This window comes from Propithecus coquereli, unplaced genomic scaffold (assembly GCF_000956105.1).
Source record: "Propithecus coquereli isolate 6110/MARCELLA unplaced genomic scaffold, Pcoq_1.0 Scaffold57, whole genome shotgun sequence".
Lineage (NCBI taxonomy): Eukaryota > Metazoa > Chordata > Mammalia > Primates > Indriidae > Propithecus > Propithecus coquereli.
The window spans coordinates 9222858-9240446 of record NW_012151618.1 but is presented as its reverse complement, the minus strand read 5'-3'; positions in this window follow the sequence as shown (position 1 = coordinate 9240446).

Sequence of the window (17589 nt, the reverse complement as noted above, 5' to 3'; positions counted from 1 at the left end):
CCCGTCCCCTCCTCCCCCCTCCCCCCTGCCCAACATCCAATAGATGTTATTCTTATATGTGCATGTATGTATTGATCAGTTAATACCAATTTGATGGTGAGTACATGTTGTGTTTGTCTTTCCATTCTTGGGATACCTCACTGTTGTGCAATCTTTAACTAAGTCATATTCCAAGTTATTTGGTTTCGAGGAATCTTGCAAAATGGAGGAAGTTCACTGTTCTATAAGTTTGATTACTATTATTAAAAAAAGGAAAAAAGTAATCTCAGTAGTCAATGATTTAAACATTCCTTTTTAATCTATACCTCTTTTGTGGAGTATATCTCTGTTTACTTTATCTCATAATTTTTTATGCGTATGTATTATCTCCCCGCTAGACTGTAAACACCTGGAAGGCAGGATTGGCATCTGTTTTTGTGTGCCTCCAAACTCCTTGTACCATCATTTAATGAAACAAGGCAGACATATATGCACATTGGATTGGGGACTTAGTAGCCCCTTGGTGCTGAGTCTCCTGCTTCCTGGCCTTGTCATCTGGGGAAACTCCAGCTGGGCCAGTTTTCCTCACCTGAGAAGTGAGGAAGCCGGACTGGATGATCCCCCAAAACCCTTCCCTTCCTAAATTCTGATTCTATACGAGCCAACCAGACCTGGCTTAGGAGGACTGGAGTTACTTCAGTCTTTATCATTAATTTTTCTTTGTACCTGTGTCTCAAAAAATAGATTATCTAAATTTCTCCAGTTTGGTAGAAGATATTGATTTTACCTCTATAATACATCTGAAAGAATCCTGAATGAGAAGTTACTGTAAATCACTAATATAACCATTAAGCGTTAAATTCCTTAGGGAGCTATTCTTCGGTCAGCCAGAAAGGCTTAATTTATTTTTCTTTAAATTAAAAGACTTGCAAAAACTGAACAAGCAAGAGGGTCTCAGAAAAGATGAGGTACACTGCTGTGGTCATAATCCCTGTGCCCACAGTATGTGTGGCATGTTGACAGATGGACATGTCTGTGTCTGAGGTGGAAGGGTACCCTCCTTTGCTCTTCTTTAGCCTAGATGAGTAAAATCTGATTAAAACGGACATCCAGGGGAGGCAGAGAAGGTAGAAGTGGTGGGAAACTGACTTCTGTTCTAGGAAGCTTTGGGGAGGAAGGGTCACATGCCTATGCTGGCTTTGAATGTCATGTATTCTATCACTTACCTGTTGAATGCCTACTATATACCAGACGTTCTTCAAGGTGCTAGTATTTGCTAGTTGTATTGTACAGAATTGATGCCACCTCTTCTTCCTCCCTGTGTCCCTGGAGTTTTGAGTCCCTAGAAGCACTAAATAGGTGTTCTTAAAGCAACTGGTCTCCAAATGCTGTTCATCATGGCCTCCTCCACCTGCTCTCAGGACGAGAGCTCGCTAGGCCCAAAGAGCTAATGCAAAGCTCTCTAAACACCGGGGCCTGACCAAGGATATCTGGGTAACTTTTCACCCTTCCGAGCCTTAGAGAAATGTTCTCCTTGTCTTCAGAAATAGGAAAGTTTTTTAAACCAGAAAATATTGCCATGAATTTGGGACATTCCATTCTCATGATTTTCTTCTTTCACATTTTCAATTCATTCACTGAATATTAATTTATGAGTTCATATTGCATGCCAACCACGATGCTAGACACAAGAGATGCAATAAATGGTAAACAAGTGTATTAGCTTCCTATTGTAACTATAATACATGGCCATATCTTGGGATTTAAAACAACACGAAGTTATTCTAGGTCCTGTGGGTCAAAAGGAGAAAATCAGTTTCATTGGGCTAAAACCAGGGTATTGACAAGGCTAGTTCCTTCCAGGACTCCAGGGGAAAATCTGCTTCCTGACTTTTCCAGCTCTAGAGGCCACCTGTATTCCCTGCCTCGTGGCTCCCTGCTCCATCTTCCACACCAGCACCATGGTACCACACAGTCTCTTTCTGTCTCTCTGCTTTGATAATCACATCACCTTCTATGTCTTTCAGTCTCTTGCCTACTTCTCCCAAGGATCCTGGGATTATATTGAGCCTACCCAGATAATCCACAGTAATCTCCCCATCGCAAGATCCTTAATCACAGCTGCAAAGTCCCTTTTGCCTAAAATAACATATTCACAGGTCTGAGAAGCAGGATGTGGACATCTTTAGGGGGAGGGCATTATTCAGCCCATTGAAACAAGGTACACAGCATTTCAACCCTTAAAGAGCCTAGGTGCTCCTCGCATAGTTGCACAGCAAGAAAAAAATGGGATGGGTTTCTTGTTTGTTTGCTTGCCTGCTTGTTTGTTTCTGATGCTTTAGTCCAGTCATATAGTTTCAGTGGAAATAAATTTGTAAAACAAAATATGGAGAAAATGTCTGTTAAATTCAAATTGTGTCAAGGTTAAAAATAAACCTTTCTCTTCTAAAACTCTGCTTCATACACAGAAAGTTAACTGTACCATGAAACATTTTAGGGCATAAATCTAAACAGTTGCATGATCCCTATTTCAGGATGAAAAGATTGGAATCTTAATTTGCAAGGAAAGAAATAAGACTTTTCTGTCCTTAGCCTGTGAGAAACTTTGGTCAACAAGTCTTTTTTTCAGCAGCTCCTTTCATTTAGACATTCTAAATCCCAATGATCCCAAGAGGCAGCTTTCACAGGAGAAGAAGAGAATCCACTTCCTCATCTGAAGTATTGGCTACAAAAGTTGGGGTCTCCTGGTAGAACTCATGCTTCTGTTGAGATTTTAATTGTCCCTAAAGCTCTTTGTAGTTTTGAAAATTCAAAAGTGAAAAATGACTCCCTAGGGTATCTGAAACATAAATTATAATACTAGGCAAATAAGAAAACCAATTTGGAAGAGGAAGAATTTGGCCACAAATAGCAGGAAATATATCAAAGTCAAAAAATGAGACCCAGTGGCTAACACAGAGCCTGAGAGGCGGATACACTCAGGCTCTGAACTGAGAAAGCCACCAAAAGTGGACAGTGCCATGAAGAGTCCAGAGGTTTCAAAAGCCCCCATAGGCTCAACTTTTGCCTCTGCCACCTAGGAGTAATTGGGCTGTTGTGCAGGTTATTTATTTTTGAGTCTCATCTGTAAAATGGGGATAATAATACCTGGCCAAATAAATAAGACCATGCTGGTACAAGCAGATGCTTTCTCAGTGCCTGGCCAGTCAGCATGCAGTCAGTAATGACAGTCACTTTGTGACGAGGGAGAGGATGGAGCCCCCATCTTAGCCCCGCCCCCATTCCCTATTGCATGATGTCTCTTCATCTTCTGTGTCTGCCCATGTCATTCACTTTGGTCACACGGAAGATACTGTTTTGTAAGGCACACTTCTGATTTGCTTCATGCCCTGAATGTGTTCAAGTACACACACACACATACACACACACACACACACACACACACACATACACACACGCATGCACTGCACGCATTATTCCAAAGGATGACCTTGTATCTACGGCTCATATATGGCGGCCAATTTTCCAAGCAAACTCAAGCACTGTGACAAGAGTTTGAGCTTTGCCCAATCAGTTGAGATTTGTCTGCAGGCTCATAGGTCATTCCCCCTAGCAAGCTAAAAAATTCACTTTCAAAGTGGTTCATAACCTGTAGAAACGAAAGCCCACGGTGTAACATCTCAGGTAAAAAATCCAGTGTCACTCAGATCAGGCTTACTGGCTGAAGTCTGGTGATTATGAAGTGAACTCTGTTGTTGCGAACCTGTGTGAGCATCAAAGTCTGCCATCACTTTTATTGGCAGGTGCCATGGGCTCAGACAGCAAGAGGGCAGGATGGAAAAGTGCCACCGAGCTAGTCAAACAGAGAAACAATGGAGACAAGGAAAGCAAGAGACCGACCACATAGAGCATTTTGATTTTTCTAAAAATGGACCTATTTGTGTAGTGGCAAGTAATTAAAACTTAGGGCCATGTGGTTGGTGTTAAATGTTAAGTATTTCAAAATGGTTAAACGTGTTCTGTGCACTTGATGGAAATGTGATTCCCTACCAACTAATTGAGGGCAGGGGGAAAAAACATGGAAGGGATTTGTTTTCAAGGAGGAAAATGAAAATCAGAAGATATAACATCATTTTACTTTTCTTCTCCATGGGAGATTTTAAGAAGATTTATCTTAGCTTTTCTGGAAGGACACGTGCAAATCATAGAATCACAGAATTTCAAGATTAGCGGGGAACTTTGCAGTGGCCACTCCCATCTATCCGCCGAATCTACCACCCTGCATCCAGCGTATGCACAAACCTGGAGTGGAGGGAATTCACGTCTTCATTTCATTTTAAGACAGTCCATTCTGTTTTTGAGCCAATCTGACTTTCAGAAAGTTCTTCTGTCTACTAAGTAGGAGATCTGTTTCCTTACAATTTCTACCCGTTGGTTCTAGTTTTGCCTTTCTTATACTATTAGTTATCTTCAATAATTTTACAATAGGAAAAACTGGAGCAAAGTTGGGTTAAGTAACTTGTGTGTTATTTCATAGCTACTCAATGGCAGAGCAAGGATTTAAATCCGGGTCTGCCTCACTGCAAATCTCCCGTTTTTTTCCGTATGTCACTGGATTTTTCACGCTAGGGAAGAGAAAGGCAGCCTGCTGTCTAGCAGGGGACAAGCAGTGAAGACCTAACAAGAAATGAAGGAGATGGTTGAGTTCAGAGGAGGGGGATTTGCTTGAAAATTCAGAGAAGGGAGGAGAGAATTGGTGAGTGGAGTGATAGAGCCAGGTAAAAAGACACTCCCCTCTGGTCAGGCTACACTCTTCTTAAGCCAGGCCTTTTGACTGCGGTTATCTCAGTATAACTCCCATCCAGCTATTGACAGCTTTCCACCTGGTGACATGCTTAATGGCCCATGAAATTCTAGCCCTCAGGGCTCAAGCCTGATATTTATGGTTCCCCACATAAACCTAAAGTGGATTGTAAATTTATCTCTCTGAGATTTAGGTGACTGAAATGGCTGTTCAAAACTCTGAAAGGGTTAGTCGACTTTGTGGACATGTTGTACCAACTTTTTAAAAGATTAGGGTCAGAGGAGGGTGCAGAAAGCTGGGCCGTTTGTGAGAACGTTCCCAGAAGCCTCCTGGTGTGGAAGCCTTCTCATGTACTCCAGGGCACGGGAGGCTAGGTAGAGGGATGTAGATTGATTTTGTGCCACAGAATAGTGGTACATTTTGTGTAACTGAAATCTATTATATCACAACAAAGAAAGCACGAAGGTCTGCAAAGGAGCTATAAAGGGAAGTTGTTCAGCATGGGCAGGAAACTGTTTCTAAGCTCCGGAGTATGGCAAGTGGATTTTGATATAGCTGGGCATGTCTGCAGCAGGAGGTATTTAAGTAGGAATACTTTACATGTGGAAGAATCGTTCTCGCTGGGGCCCTTCTCTGGAGGCAAGCAACATATGGTATTTATGTGAGTTTAGGTGCGTACAGCCTTCAGATCTGACACATTTGAAAACAGCAGCATTTTCATCTCTTGCTAGTCTAAGGTGAACTTGCACTGTATGTGGGGTGTGACTTAAATTTCACCAGCAAGTTCCGACATGTAAGTTTATGAGAAAACATCTGTATATTTCCATGAAAAGACGGGGACTTAGTAACAACAGCAATAGTGATAACATTTCCTCTGCCTCGTATCAAAACTGCTTAGTATTCTCCAAAAGTTTCTCTCTTTTGCCACCGAGAATACTATGGGTTGTTTAGGAGGGATGCATGTAGTCAGGGAAGGATGTGGCATGTTGCAAAGAACTCAGGCATTAGAGACAGAAAGACCCAGGTTTGAATCTTAGCTTCTCTACGTGTATTTGTTATATAACTCTGAGCTTGCTTTTAAATCTGAGTCTCAATTTCTAATCTATCAAATGGGGATTAAAAATACGAACTAAAACATTGTTATGAGGTTGAATGACACTGAGAATTGAAAAGTAAATAGGTTTATAAAACAAGAACATTGCTGGCGAGGGGTTGGCATAGTTCCTCCTTTATTGTGGAAGGTAAAATTTTTATTTTGGAAGGTAAAATTCAACTGTGTACTAAACCCTCCTCCATAGGGATCAACAGGAAATTGCAAACTCCTTCTGAGCGGAAGCCTTCACCAGGGTCCACACATTAGCTCTCTCTTCTCCTGGTTTCAGCCCACAAGAAAACACATTCTTCCCCCAGGATGATCACACCAGGAGAAAGCTGTCTCATACTCTGTCTGTGGAATTTCTCTCCCCGGTTTTTGAGATATCCTCGCCTCAAGGGCAAAGCATGAGTTTGAACAGTGTTTGGAAACAAGTTCAAATCTGAATGCATTCACCTCCCCCATGCTGAGGGTGGGATTTTCAGGCCACCCTTTCTGAAGCTGCTTATCAGTAACCTGAAGTTGGAATGCCCTCCTGAGGTCAATGTATAAAAGCCAGCAGCGTAAATAGGAACTGAGGCTGAAGTCACCATAAATGTTCTCGAACAACTTCAATAGAGAAGGCCTGTTTGATCCTCTCTAAGCTTCCTGAAACAGAGCTGAATATTTGTTTGTTTTGTGGTAGCTCAACTTTTTTTCAGGCCTTTTAGTGCATGGCTGTTGGTTTCTCTGTTTAAAAGGAAAATGCTTTTTCTCAGTAATGATGTTTGCATTCTAAACCGGGTGATACCCACTTCTAAAGGCCATTTCATCATAAAGATAAAGTTCTGCTAACTCTTATGACCCAAAAGATAAAGGATGTGGCCAGTTACCATGACTCGTGCTTACCTCCTGAAGTGTGTCACTTGGTGCACATACCTAAAAACGTGTAAACAGAAAGTTTCTAGATTTATTTTTACATTGGAGATTTGATCTCACGGCAGTGGGGCAGGGTGCGCGGGGGGAAGGTGGGGGGAGCGGGAGGAGAGGTGTCAACGTAAATGACTATGCAAAAATGACAAACTGCGTTTTGAGCTTTCAGTTGCCAAAGATACAAAGGCCAAGTTAAGGTGAGTTTGTTATTCTATTGCTTTTTGAGGGGTCTGTTGGTAATTAGCGCTACTGCTTATTATTTTAATATTCATGGAAGCTCAGTGGATGCCCAATCCAAAGTAGACAGATGCCCAAGAACAACAGGGAGAAAATGCCCAGGAGTAAATGAAGGGGCTGCAGTCAGAAGTGATCAGATCTTGTGCATGAGATAGCAGTGGAGGTGAGCCCTTCCTCTTGGCCTCCTTTCTGGTAGATGTGTATCAACACCATAAAACCAGCATATGATGTTCGGCTGATTGGCAACTCCTAAAACAGAATGTTCTGAAGTTGGAAGAGCTCAGAAGTGGCATGTCAGGGCTTAGGTGCTTGGCAGAGTTTTTGGATACACATAGAGGGTATTTTTTCTATACCTCGTCTCCAAAATGCTAATGTCCCTGAGTTTCTGTTTGTCTCAGAGCCCCTCAAAGTGTGGGAGACAGCATTTGAGTTTAAGACGGCAATGGTCGGATCTCCTCTCTGCAGCCTGTGAACACAGGAGACAAGTGCCAGGTGTCAGAAGCAAGAATCTTATATGCCATGGATTTTTTTTTTTCCTGGAAGCAACTGGAAACTAAATCAGTGACACTTAAGTCCTTCACCTGCTACATGACTGCAGCCAGTGTGTGTGAGTCAGAGTGGTACCAAGAAGAGCCCTCATCAAACAGCCGCAAGAGTTATGGGCTCTGGCTTGGAGTGAGAATGTTCTACTGTGTTCAGAGTCATGGCAACTTGAACTTGGCGGCCGTCTCTGCTTCTGAGATTACAAGTGCCTCATGGCCAAGTGCACCTGTGAAGAGAGTTGACCTCGGAGTGGGATGTAGATTGAGAAACCTCTCTTTCGTAGCTGACAATTCATGTGAACTCCTTTAACATCTGGATGGTTAAGTAACAGTTTAAGTGTTGGAATTACCTGGCCTTGTTTTTCCATCCTCCATGTATTCAATATAAGACACACTGGGAATTACTGAAAGCTTCCCTCTTCCCCCCCAAAAAGGGGGAGGGGGACTTAGAATTAAAAGGATATTTCCATAGTGTCTTTTGTTTCCATCATCAAAGCATACAAAATTAACTGAGAACACTCAGTGAGGTATAATAACAAGTTCTCTTTGCAAAAAGAATAGTTTTCAGAGGATTGTTAAGATCAGATTTCATGACAGACATGTTTCAACATATTTGCACTTCTCTGAACATGGTACATTTGCTTTCATGTGTTGTGATTAGCTGGTTTCTGTGTTTAATCTGTAGCATGTGACCTTTTTCTATAGTAGTGCTTCTATAGAAAATTGTATCCTGGGCATGTGGGAGACCAGCTATATTGTTTGGTTTTTAAAAAAAAAAAAACCTGTCCAACATTTCTAATAGCCATAGAAGATTCCAAGAAAGTGATCTACGGGTACCCAAGGTTAAAGTTCCAAAATTATTTTCGTATTTTCTTAAAAATGATTTTTAAATGAAGTTGAGAAATGGTACTGACAATGATCCAATATTGGTGTAATTAGGATAGGCATCATATTCTACTCAAACCAAACTTTGATATGTTTGTACATAAAGCAGTGTGTGGTTTATTGCGTATCAAATTTTTCATTTATCCATAACTTCTTCAGAACTGTATTTGGAAGGCACCTACATGTTCGCTTGCATGCAAATGTGACACCATCATGGTTTCTAAAGAATGTTCTCTCCAGCTCTCCCACCCTCCCTCAGCCTGCCTCTTGTTAAGTTAGCCAATCGAAGTCAGCATTACAGCCTCTCCTTTGGCCTGTGTTCTCCATCCTTCTTATATAAGCCTTGGTGGCCCCACACCTGTCCGCAGCCACCTGGCCTGGCAGCCTGTAATAGCTGTCTCACTCTTCCTCCTCCTCACCTGATCCCTGCAGCCAACCCAGCTGCCACTGGGGCATGATCCCACGGATTCTGAAGACAGCTGCAGCAGGCTGAGGGTGATTTCTTGTAGGGTACAGAGGAGGCTCTATTTAAATAATGGGCATCCTCTCAATAAGAAACACTTCACATAATACGTTTGAGTACCTTCTGGGTATAAGGTATTGGGTTCTTTTCTCTTTCTGAACAGTGTTGGTCTTTAAATATCCCTAGCACAGGAACAGCCTCTGTGATTAAAAGACCAAAAAAATATAATAGTAACAATGAGGTTTTCCAAGGCAGTAACTCAATCCACTATTCTGGTTTGTTTTTCTATCTCTCACCTTGTCACTCTTGCCTCAGGACTAGTTGTCCCTTTGCTCAATTCATTCAGCGAACAATTAGCAACAAAGCTGGCAGCTCTGGCAGTGATTGAAACTCTGACTGCATCTGCCAAGGTCTTCCAAGCACTTAGCAAAAAGCCGGGGATCTGCCAACCCAGGCAGATTTGGGGTGTCACCTGTACAGGGCTTCACAAGTCTCTTGTCTTTTCTGGCTCAGGGCCTCCCCCCGACCATGGGATCACTCACAAACTCCCGTGCCGCCCACCAGCCTGTGTCTGAGTGTGGTTTGAGAGTACAGGGATTGAGGAGAAAGCTTAAGAAAGCACGGCATAGCTGAGCATGAAGGAGCCATAGAGAAAGTCTGTGGAATTAAGGAAACTGAGGCCTAGACTTACAAGCCATACACAGAAAGTTAGGAGCAAGGGCCACAGAACGTACTAGAACAGAAGCAATAGCTACGTGGTCCATTTCCCAGTCAATACCAAGTGAACCATTTTTGGAATGAGAACAGCTAGTTACATTTCTTGCTAGACTCTTCTTCCGGGTCATCGACACCTCATCCCGCAGGTTACTGAACCCAAAAATAAATATGGGAAATTCGTGCGTATGCCGCACTTGGGATCCGCTGCCTCCTTCTCAATCCTTAATTATGTTCTGCAGCCTCCCTGCGAAGCCGGACATTACCACTGGGTGAGGAAATGACGCCCCACAGGAGCTGTGTGACTTGCCCAAGCGTTACGAGGCAGACAGGCCGGGCAGGGTGAGACTTTCCAGTTTGTGATGCCCACACCCATGTGCAATCAGCCTCGTCACCCTGGGCCTTGGCTCAGGGAGTAAATAAACAAACAAAAGACCATTGCATTGCTTTTACTTCTGGAGATCAATGGGTTCTTATTCAAAAGAGGAGCAAGGGGCGGAACAAATGGCAACTAGTAACAAAATTATTGGGGGAGAGTGGTGCCACCATTTAGGGGCTTGGAGGTCCGCGCTTACTGAAGCATCCGCTTTTCAGTTTCTCTCTGTTGCTCACATACCCGGGTTTTATTCAGCAAAGGTGACATAGGTCTCACGAGGCACTGGGAATTCGAAAGTGATACCGTGAGGTCTACCTTGTTGTATTAAGGTTCAAAACCATGTGATCTTGTGTGATGCGTGCTGTGATGGAGACATATATGGAGAAATGTGGAAGTTCAGCAGAGGAAAATTACCCTCCTTGGGGGATCCAGGAAGGCTTCACAGATAAGGTGACATTTAAATAGAATCAAAAAAGATGAGTGGGAGTTTGCTAGTTGGAAACAAGGGGAAAGAGCATTTGGGCAGCTACGGCAGAGGTTTGATAAATTCTGACTTCAGAATGCACCCCCGCACTCCAGTCGTGTTCCCTCTAACCTACAGGGTGAAACTGTGAAACAATAGGCTCGGCTCTCAGGTCTGGCTTCGAATAAGCTCCCTCTGTCCTTTGAGGTGTTTCTCAATGCGCGCGCTTTCTCCGTGCTAAATGGAACCCAAGGCCTGGCCAGGATTTCTGAGAATTCCTAGGTTTGAGGGTACAAGGTGAAGGCCCTGAGGCTGTGCTTGCATGCTCACCTCGGGAGCTGGACCTCTGCTTCTCCTGGTTCGTCTCGGTTTATCAGATGTCTTTTATATATATATGTAGAGGGGTGTGTGTGTGCACATATATGCCATATGTGTGTGTGTGTGATTACATATATGTGAAATAAGTCCCTTAATTTTTTAAAAAAAATTGATTTCACTCAATATTTTATTGGGGTAAGGAGAAGAGGATGGGTAGCAAACAACGGGTTTCTTTCCCAGGAACACACACTACTTCAAAGTGACCTGTGGGGACCTCGTTGTTAGGGTCCTCCAGTGGCTGAACCGCCATAGATTTCTCTCTAGCCACTTTGCCACACACCCTCCTGTCTTCCTCCTTCCTCCTTTTTCCACTCTCATCTCTCCTCTGTCTCCCGCCCTGAGATTCCCCCTCACCCCGTGATCCTGCTCAGCTCACTGTCCCTTGATTCCTGCCACCCCTATCCTCAAGGTCGTAGCTTATCACGGAATTTTCCTAAGCCAAGACAGGTCCTTCTCTAAGAGAAATGTTGGAATTACAGCAGTTTTAATTTCCATTTGCCTGTCTGTGACTCACTGTATCTCAGCACATAGCATAATTCCTGGCAATAAGTGGGAAATCAATAGTATTTGTTCTATGGATTAGTTAATCACTTAAATAGTGCTTTAAAAGGCATTGCCTTGTCCTGGTGTTTTGCTATACTGTAATTCTGGGCTTGAAGGCTGTATAAAAGAAGGCTTAGCCACCTTAATAAGACAGGCCCAGTGACTGCCCACTGCATGGTGACACCCTCCAGGCACCAAAGCCAGATTGCCTAAATATTCCAGGAGTCAGGTTCAGTAAGCCAAGTGGCTATGTGGTTAGGCCTGCATACAAGTCCAGGATGGAAGGACACACACCAGATGGAAGAACACGGTTTGCCTCTTCGGAAAGAGGAAGAAGGAAACACAGGGATGTGAAGGGCATGGCCATAACATTTCGTTTCTTTTAGAAAGAGCTCAAGTAGATTGGTCTAAGTGCAAACAATTGTGAAGTTTGAGGAGTAAGGATGTGCATTACCAAGTCTCTGCATTTTTTGATGTTTTATATTTTAATATTTTGTAGTTTAAAAAAGATTCCATAATGGTAAAAAAGTAAATCCCATATCCAAAATGCCAGTTGAAAATAAAGTTGCCCTACTAATGAAGAGAAATTTCAAAATGTGATGTTCTTCCAGGAAGAGAAGTCTCTGGGGCCCTCAGCCTGGCCAAACAGGAGATGACTGTCAATGGATGTTATCAGCCTGAAGCGAAAACCTCAAGTTTCACAAGAAGTCTTTGTTGCTTGAGTTCTTTGAGGTCTCTGTCTCTTACCACTGTTACGTGTTTAAATCATTAAAGGCCTGTGTTAGAGACCCACATACCTGTCCACAGAAGCATTCCCTAGTCGTTCCCAACTTTTTTTTTTTTTTTTTGGGACAGGGTCTCAGTCTGTCACCCAGGATAGAGTGCCCTGGCATCAGCCTAGCTCAAAGCAACCTCAAACTCTTAGGCTCAATGCTAGTTTTTCTATTTTTAGTACAGAGAGGGTCTTGCTTTTGCTCAGGCTGGTCTCGAACTCCTGAGCTCAAGAGAGCCTCCTGCCTCGGCCTCCCAGAGTGCTAGGATTACAGGCATGAGCCACCATGCCGGCCTGTTCCTAATTCTTAAAAGCTTGGTAGAATCATCCTCTCTCCTCTCCCTCACCCTCCCTATTCAATGAGTGTTACAAAGAGCTTTAAGGAATTTTTCTCTAACTAGTCCCCTCCCCAAGTCTTTTTCAAGGCAACATGGAAATAGTATTGCAAAATAAATTGTTGGGTTTTTTTTTTATAAATCCCAGTGGCTTCTCATGCTATTCCAGTAACTTCCCGGGAAGGTGAGAGAAATGCACAGACATTCCTGAAGTCACTTTGGTTACTAATAAGTCTCAGAGAAGCCCCAGTCACGAGGTTCCGTGCAAGTTGCCACGCACTGTCCTGAACCTTCCTTCTCAGTTTTTTATTTATTTTTTCCCATTCTAGAACAGCCAGCAAATGATTTCACACCTTTTTGTTTAGCTGCTAAAAGCAACACAATAACTCCCCTCAGGCCTGCCTCTGTGGGTTCCAAAAATAAAATGGGCTCATTTTCATGCTAAGCATTCAAAGGCTCATAGGAATTCTAATGAAAGGCAAAGGAAGGAAAGAAGGAGAAAAGAGGGATGAGGGCTTGTGCAGAGAAGGTCAGCTTCTGCTTAGAGTTACCAGCCACCCCTGCTAGAAGCCATAGGTAGGAAATAACATAGTTCCTAGGCTGCAGATTAAAAGGAGGTCTAACGCAACTCTTAAATTTTCCAGCTGTATCTTTTATTCCTAAACCCGGGGTTATTCTTGGAACACAAACTATTGTCCATCAAGAAGAGTAGTAGCCTACTTCACCCTTCCAGATCAGAAATCACTTGAACAGGAAGTAGCCAGTGACTTGCTTCCAGGCCAGAATATAAAACCGTGGATCTCTCAGGTTCTAGGTTAACTTTCAAAATTCAAAGTTTTTTGGGCCTACGTCATTAGTGATAGCAGACTCACCTATTCCGCACGCTGCATAGTAACGAGAATGCTATGTGATGCAAGTCCCATAGTAAGAGGCCCTGCTAGCCAGCCTAGTAGGCGTGAAGAGAACTCAGTGAGAGCTTGCCGGAGTGTGCATGCTGCCCCCCTGCAATAAGAGGAATCCTTGTAGGAAGGACATTGCTGATGAGTGCTTTGCCTGTCCGAAATTTAAGCATCCCAAGATGGCACCTGCTCATTATATTTCCAAGGCATGGCTTTAATTAGGTACAAGGCCAGATCGTTGGAAATTCCCTTCACTTACTGAGCCAAACTCTGCCTTTTAGTAGCTTCTACTCATCGGTTCTAGATTTGGCCCATGGAACAGTCCAGAATCTGTCTTTTCATGACAAACCGTCCAATACTTGACAACTATCAGGTCTCCACAGTCCCCTCCCAGTTAAGTTAGGCATTCGCTTTTTCCTCTATTTTTGCTCCCAACACAGTTTCCAGTTCCTTCCTTGGGCTGTGATCCACTTTCCAGTGTTTCTGTCAAAGCACAGCCCCAGAAGTGGCGTCATGGGCACGGAGCACAGTGGAAAGAATAACTCCCTGGGCTGAAGAACACAGTATTCACACAGCCTGAGCTCACCTGAGCCATTTCTTTTAGTGGACATGTTATATGGTGGGGTCACTTTCCTTTTCAAGATCTGTGAAGAAAGGGCATGCTAAGCAAGCTCTGAATAGGATTTGCTCAGAGAATCCAAATACCACTGAAAGGAGCAAAATTTTTAAATGGTTTAGAAGGATCCCTTTACATACCAATACTCAGCATGCAAATTGTAAGTCCTTCTTATTTTCTTATAAAAGCAGATACCCAAAAGCCCTCTACTTGGTAAACTTAATATGCATTAGTGTATGTTTAGTATTTGAAAATTTTCCAAGTGCGTTTCGTTCTAATTATTCTGGGATCCGGTCTTTCTGTTTAAGGAATCATAGAATCTTTAGAAACGGAAAGGACACATGAAGGTTTTCAAATCCAGTCACCAACTTTTAGGAAGATACTATCACCCCATTTTACATATTTATTAAGAATCCACTCACCAAATACTTCCCAGGTGCCTCCTCCGTACCAGGCTTATTGAGGGATGAAAAGCATAGTCCTCTTTGTTCACGGAGCTCACATTTTCATGGGGGAAATAGAAGATAAACAGATAAGCAATATTTAAGACAGCTCTATATAGTGAGGCGTGCTATGAAGACGATAAACTAGGGCTGTGATGGGGAGTGACTAGGTCAGGGAAGACAAATTTGACCTCACTGTCGAGGTTTCAGCCAGAAAAGAGTCTGCAAGAAACTTCTTCCAAGCCACGAAAACAGCAAATGAAAAGGCCCTGAGGTAGATATAACCTCGTGTGTTCTGGGAACTGAAAAAGGCCAATACAGCTGGGAAAAAAGATAAATAGAAGAAACGAGCAATAGCGGATGGAAAAAAGTAGGCAGGGGCTAGATCACATGGGGGCCTTGGAGGCTGTGGTGAGGAGCTTGGATTTTACTCTACATTCAGCCATTGGAGGGTTTTAGACAGGGTGGAGGCATGATGTGATTTACTTTTTTTTTTTTTTTTTTGAGATAGGGTCTCACCCTGTTGCCTGGGCTAGAATACAGTGGCATGATCATAGCTCACAGCAACCTCAATCTCCTGGGCTCAAGCATCCTCCCATCTCAGCCTCCCAATGTGCTAGGATTACAGGCATGAGCCACCACACCTGGCATGATTTACATTTTTAAAACATCCTCTCTGCTTACTTTGCAGAGATGGATTGTGCAGGGTTAAAAAAGAGAAAGAGGGAAACCAGTTAGGAAGATATTACAGTGACCTGAGCAAAAGATGACAGTGGCTTAGACTGTCATGGTAGAATAGAAAGAAGTGGATAAATTCTGGACATACTCTGGAAGTAGAACCAATGGGACTTGCTAAGAGAAAGAGAACTAGAATCCAGGGGGCTTAAACGACTTACCTAAGAGAAGAGAAAGGGAAGGGCGCCAACAAATGTCGAGCACTTAATCGTGCCATGCACTTTAATCCTAATATTAATCCTAATAATACTGGGAGGAAAATATTATTTTACCTACATTTTATATATAAGGACCCTCTGGCTTAGTGAAGTTAAGTAATTAACTCCAAATCAAACACAGGGCAAAGCTGGGATGAAAACCAGGCTATCTGACTCCGTATCTTATAGTCTCTTTCCTGGATGTCACATTGTTTTCCAAAGCAGGGGTAGAGGGGGAACCCTGGGCACAGGTTCCTGGGGTGGGACTCCTTCTCTGTAGCTTTTCTTGCAAGTTTTCAATGCTTAATGAGACTGTAAGCAAATACCATCATCCACTGCAGATCCCCCAGGGTCATTATATTTAAGCAAAACGAAGATTCCTTTCTCTCCTGACCCTCCCCTCCCTTCCCTTTGGCTCCTCACAAGCCCTGGGTCAGGGCAGCTCAGCTCTGTGCGCTTTAACTACCATTGACGAGAGCCCCAATCCCCAGCTCCCTTCCAGAGAGGCTGTAGCTTGAAATTGCTTGTGCAACCCGATGACAACTTTTCTATATTTAGCAGGAAAAGTGGTGGCAAGGATCTGTCCAGCTCAATTTTTTTTACAATTTCAATGCTCAAAATCTCACAATCTCCTGAAAGGCACATTGGCCTTGACAGTACCTGAGTGGAAGGAAATATCCCCCATCTCACCGGGTTATCCGTCCGAAGCCTTGTTCCAAAGTTACGTGGACTTCAGTTGTAGAGCAGAGACTTGACATGCTGAACGCTTCTCCCACCCCTTGCTTCTACACCCCTGAAATGAAGAGAAGCTGGTCCTCCGGACGCCTGGATGGCTTTTAAGTGTTATTCTAAGAAAGGAAAATAAGCATGAAAGATTTAAGGGGGAAATGGACTATTACTTGTTTATGCCTTTAATTGACATGCATGGCACTCCGTTTTTATTTCTTTTCAATGTGGCATGCAAAAGAAATACAAAGGGCTGCTTATGGCTTAAGAACAAAGATAAACTTGCCTGGCTGGGGGAAGGGGTGAAAAAATGGCAGCAGATACTCTCAAGTGCTTACTATAACAAAATCATTGCCACGGAGGCTGCCCATCACTTGTCCTTAAAGTGACTAATTCGAGAATGAGGCACAGTTTAGCTTTTCTCCAGCCAGACTAAACCAGATATAGTATATTGTCCGTGACTCTGACCCTCATCGCTGTTGGCCAGCCAGAGAAAATGATCTACTAATGAAAAGCATAACAATTAAGAAGAGCTAAGAAAAGAGGAAGGTAGAGACCATTAAAGAAAAATGGGAATCTTTAAGACAGTAAAATAGTGCCAATTGTATCAAGAAAAGGGAATTTGCAGGGAAAAAAATCATTTTCATTGAGTACTTATTTATAGCCCTCTACTTTTTAATATGCAAGATATACCCATCCTTGTTTGTCAAGGGGAAAAAAAAGCCAGTGCAAAAGAATTTTTATTAGCTTTAGAAACAGCAATTTTAAGAGAGAGTTTTTTCATACCTTCTTCCAGTTCCCAACCTCATTTTGGGTTAAATCTTATCCAGAGGAAAAGCACTTGGTTTAGAAATGTCCTGTCTCATTTTGACAAAATCTTTTCTAATGAGATGAGTTTTAGTGTTGCTGTGTCTATTAAGGTAAGAGGTGAAGAAATAGAAAATCCACTTTTTGTAACATTGTACTTTTTGGAACTAAAGCTTCCAATATTATTTAATATAGTCCAGAAGCTAATTAACAGACCATTATTAAGAAAGAAAAAAAAAAACCTTTTATGCAATTTGGAAAAAAAATGAAAATACAGTTAAATAAAAACAAGAAAAAATTCATCTCTCACCCCTTCATTCTAAGATATCCACTGTTAACAAACCTTAAGAATAAAAAAAATTGAATGTGGAAACAATCCAAGTGCCCGTCAATCCATGAGTGGATTATTAAAATTTGGTATATGTTTACAATGGAATATTACTGAATCGTAAGAAACGACAGTGATCTGGCACCTCTTATACTTTCCTGGATTAAACTTAGGCCCATTATCCAAAGTGAGGCACCACAAGAGCAGAAGAACGGGATCCATCTGTACTCGCCATCAAATTGGTACTAACTGATCAACACTAGGGTGATCACATGACAGAAATACTCTCCAGGGATTAGGGGGATGGGGAGGCAAATCTACAACTAAAGGACACAGGGAGCA